The following is a 4,695-nucleotide window of genomic DNA, read 5'->3' as shown; positions in this document are numbered from 1 at the left end:
GGGCTAATTCCTGTTCGCTCGCCGCTACTAAGGAAATCCTTGTTAGTTTCTTTTCCTCCGCTTAGTAATATGCTTAAATTCAGCGGGTGATCTCGCCTACTCTGAGGTCGCTTCAACGTCACGACACGGTGACAATTTTTTTTTTCAAAGAAAAAAAAATTTCGTGCCATGTGGGCGCGATTCGAGAAAAGCAAGACGGTTTGATAACAATGCGACAGAGGGTCTTTATTTTTATTTCTCTCTCCGAGAATCGCCTCAAAGAGAAAAAAAAATAAAAAAAAAAAATTAATTCGAATAGAATCGAGAACCTTATATTCTATCTCGATCGAGAAACGTTTTATGCATCTCGCCAAAGTGCCTTTTAAACTTCGTTCGTCGTATCATGTTCGAGCTAAGACTCACGCAAGACACCCGTAACGATCTCCGGTTTTTAACGCCCGTCCTCTTTGTATAATATATATATATATATATACACGTGTTATGTATAATATATCTCCCGTAGCCGTTTCTCTCTTCTCGACGATTCCAGCGGTTCCTTGTTTTCGCCTGTTATTGCTGGCACAGAGATCGAACACGCGACATGTATATAACATATCGGTTTCTTTGCTCTGTACCAACGACGAAAACGCACGGGAACTCACGCAAGTGGAAAAGCGAGCGCGAGACGTACACAACGGGGTGAATTTATTACTCGGGGACTGGACGACCGGCGATACGTTAGGATGCGCGGTCCAGCGATAGACGACGAAGAGACATGGGATGACCAACGATCTCTTTTTCTCTAATACTCGGAGCGCCGAATCGCCTTAAAGCAAAAAAAAATCACACGCGCGTACGTCGTACGTACGGCGCGTGTATACCTCGTCTCTAATCAAGTTTCGTTAGTCTTTCTCGAGCCTCGCCAAAGAGGATCGTTCTCTTCCTCTGCGCGATCTCTCCGTGCCAATGTCAGAGATTATTCTCTTTCGCACGACGACGAAAACGACTATTTTCGACGATCCGAACAACTTTGTAACGGACTCACATGCACATCTTAAAATCGAGTACAGAAACGTTGCGCAACACCGTGAGCTTTTCTCTTCTTCGTCACCCTTAAATATAGCCGATCGTAGACGCACGCTAGATCGTAACACACTTTTCGTTGATTTCCGACGAACGTGGCTTTGGGCCAGGCGCGCGGGCAGAGAGATACGCGACCGACGGGGAAAAATTCGTCCCGATACATGTACGCGTACTCTCCGATCTCCGCGCAACGCTGGGGATCATCTCCCTAAGTCATCAGCGTTCGAAGAAATCTCGTGTGTCCGTTCCCGGATCTACGGCTTTCTCTGGGTTCGCGAAGAACAGAAAAAAGCACAGAGGATGAAAAACGCAACGACGACCCATCGATGCGACGGTCCTCGTTGTCTTCTCGTCAGTCGTCTCGCGCCTGCAGAATACATCTCTGCCGCACGAACAGACGGAGTGGGTATTCGATCCCTGGGGCTGTACGAGTAAAAACATCTTGATGAAAAGACGGTTGTGTTTCTTTAAGGCACACAGTTTTTCGTTACGCCACCAAGTTTAGGTTTAGGTTTTAATATCTTGGTTCTCTTTTCTCTCCTCTCTCGACTGACTTTGTTCAAAAATATTTTTGCTTTCTCTCAGTCTCGCCAAAAATTCATTTAAGACGACGTCGGGGGCGCGGTCATTCGTGCTTATCGAAGACTAACAAAACGTAGCAGAGGCTGATACAAAAAGAAAAAAAAAATCGGCCACGAAGAAAACTCGCTCTGTGTATCTCGATAACCGCGTCGACGACGACGGTTCTCTCCGCGCTCTTTTAATTCGTATCCTTCTTCTTGCGCTTCGTCCGACTCAGAAACGTTCGTAAAACACGAACGACGGCGGGTTGTCAAGCCAAGAAGGGACAGAGAAGAGACGGAGGTAGTTTTGCGAGTCTCCCGTGAACGCGATAGATTTTTCATATATATTTGTATCGAGAGCATGCGTACGCCGGTCTCCACACGATCCAGCGACGAACGCCGACGAACGTCCAACAATCGCTCGTACGTCGCGTACGAGCCCTCGACCGCTCTTTAATTCGTATTCTTTTGCTTGGCGCTCGTCCTCCGACTCAGAAACGTTCGTTTAAAGATAAAACGAACGACGGCGGGCTGTCGACGAGGCAAGAAAGAACAGAGAGATACGGACCGAGAGCAACGATACGCAACGCAAGCAGTCTTAGGTTTACGTGAGCAACCCTCAGCCAGGCGTGGTCCAGGAATTGTATCCGTGGACCGCAATGTGCGTTCGAAATGTCGATGTTCATGTGTCCTGCAGTTCACACGTTGACGCGCAATTAGCTGCGTTCTTCATCGACCCACGAGCCAAGTGATCCACCGTTCAGGGTAATCGTTTATGCATGGATTTTTGTTTGTGTACTCAGGTTTTTGTACTCTTATTCTCGGTTCGAAAGAAGCCGATATCCGACAAACGTCCGACCAACGGGAATCGAACGCGCGGAAGTCGCCATATGATTGACGACACGAAAATACGTTCGAAAACGAAATCGGACGGACTGCGCGACGACACACGCAGCCCGCCGACCGGGCGTAAAGTGCATTATAATATATAACAACCAACGAGATCGAAGCTCCGTTCGTCAGGAAACGACGGGGATATAACACCCGATTCTGAATCCTCTGTACAGCACACGATCTCGCGAAGAAAGCGCACGGTGGCTAGCCCATGATATATATATATGTTCGTTCCTCTCGTCCAGTTATTCGAAGCAAACAGCCGATATGCATCTCCATCGTTCGGGTAAAAAAAAATCGATGGGACGCGCACGGTCGTAGTCTTCCTCGCGCGGTCGTTTCTTCCCGATAGCCAGAAGCAGAGTTTGAAAAACTCTAGCGACGGAACGAGGCATTAGACTCTCGACAACGAGGATACAGACACGGCCGGCGGTCCCCTCTGAATCGACTTCGGTGGTTCAGGTAAAAATAAAAAAAATCGATGGGACGCGCACGGTCGTCCTTCCTCTTCCTCGCGCGCGGTCTATTCTTCCCGATAGCCAGAAGCAGAGTTTGAAAAACTCTAGCGACGGAACGAGGCATTAGACTCGCGACAACGAAGATAGAGAGACGGCCGGCGGTCCCCTCTGAATCCACTTTGGTCGCTCAGGTAAAAATAAAAAAAAATTCGAAAGGGACGCGCACGGTCGTCCTTCCTCTTCCTCGCGCGGTCTTTTCTTCCCGATAGCCAGAAGCAGAGTTTGAAAAACTCTAGCGACGGAACGAGGCATTAGACTCTCGACAACGAGGATAGAGAGACGGCCGGCGGTCCCCTCCGAACGGATGGCGACAACGACGACTAAAGCGCGAAAAATCGCGACGAAAAGGAACGCATCTCCGTTCAGGTGTATGTGTGTGCGTGCGTTTAAAAAAAATTCGATGGGACTCGCAGCCATCGGCCTCGCGCGGTCGTTTCTTCCCGATAGCCAGAAGCAGAGTTTGAAAAACTCTAGCGACGGAACGAGGCATATGACTCACGACAACGAGGATATGGACAGGCGGTCCCCTCTGAACGGGTCGACGAGACGATGGTAAAAGAGACGAACCGGACGAAACTTCCGTCGATCAGGTAAAAATAAAAAAAAATTCGATGGGACGCGCACGGTCGTCGTCGTCGTCTTCCTCGCGCGGTCGTTTCTTCCCGATAGCCAGAAGCAGAGTTTGAAAAACTCTAGCGACGGAACGAGGCATATGACTCACGACAACGAGGATAGAGAGACGGCCGGCGGTCCCCTCTGAATCGACTTCGGTGGTTCAGGTAAAAATAAAAAAAATCGATGGGACGCGCACGGTCGTCGTTCCTCTTCCTCGCGCGCGGTCTATTCTTCCCGATAGCCAGAAGCAGAGTTTGAAAAACTCTAGCGACGGAACGAGGCATTAGACTCGCGAGGATAGAGAGACGGCCGGCGGTCCCCTCCGAACCAACTTCGTCTAGTTAAGAATCGTTATACTCTTTACCATCACTCGCACTGGTATATATCTTTTCGGGCCAACATCCACGCAATGCGTTTTCGTTCTAGGTTACCCGATCCACGAGTACGAACGTACAACGTGGTTTCGTTTTGTCGAACATCGTATATCGTTCGCCGTTGAAACGAACGACAACGAAACGACATAGGAAGAACGAACGCCCTTTGGGTAGGAAGCACGTTTCGAGGAACGACGAGAGTTTGGAGAGACGCGCGAGATAGCTGGAGACGCGCAGATATAGGTATCCATGGATCTTCGAAGAGAACCTTCGAAGATATATAATTCGGTATCCTATTTTTCTGCGGCTCGCTATTCGCGTTCTTTCGCTCTCGTCGACGACTCGTTATAGACGCTTCGTTCGATCCCAAAGAGCAGTCTTCCTTATGTCCCGTTGCTAGGAGGTGAGGCCTACGCAACGCAACTACGAAATATAGAAGAGGTGTGAGCAGTGATCTCTCCGACACGAGGCACTTTAGAGATTTTAGTTTATATATTATATTGTTCGTTCGTTGGATTTCCACGATGCAAATACGAAATACGAGATCGTGACGGCGGGTCTTTCTGTGTACGACCTCACGCAGGCGCCTCGATCGCATTTCTCATTACACGTGGTTTCCACTGTAACTTTTAGTTTTTTCGATATGTGTTCAGCTCAAGTTCCCTCACA

The 4,695-nt window shown here is 48.9% G+C and overlaps 1 non-coding gene across 1 annotated transcript; it reads right to left on the bottom strand.

Moving 5' to 3' along the window:
* Window positions 1-2,238: 2,238 nt before the first annotated feature.
* Window positions 2,239-2,393, bottom strand: LOC139997551 (5.8S ribosomal RNA). Its single transcript, XR_011802910.1, has one exon. It is a non-coding gene; the product is annotated as a 5.8S ribosomal RNA (ribosomal RNA).
* Between the last annotated feature and the right edge of the window lie 2,302 nt (window positions 2,394-4,695).

This window comes from Bombus fervidus, unplaced genomic scaffold (assembly GCF_041682495.2).
Source record: "Bombus fervidus isolate BK054 unplaced genomic scaffold, iyBomFerv1 scaffold0108, whole genome shotgun sequence".
NCBI classification, from domain to species: Eukaryota; Metazoa; Arthropoda; class Insecta; order Hymenoptera; family Apidae; genus Bombus; species Bombus fervidus.
The sequence above is the reverse complement of the archived record's forward strand: the minus strand, read 5'-3'. Positions and strand labels throughout refer to the sequence as shown.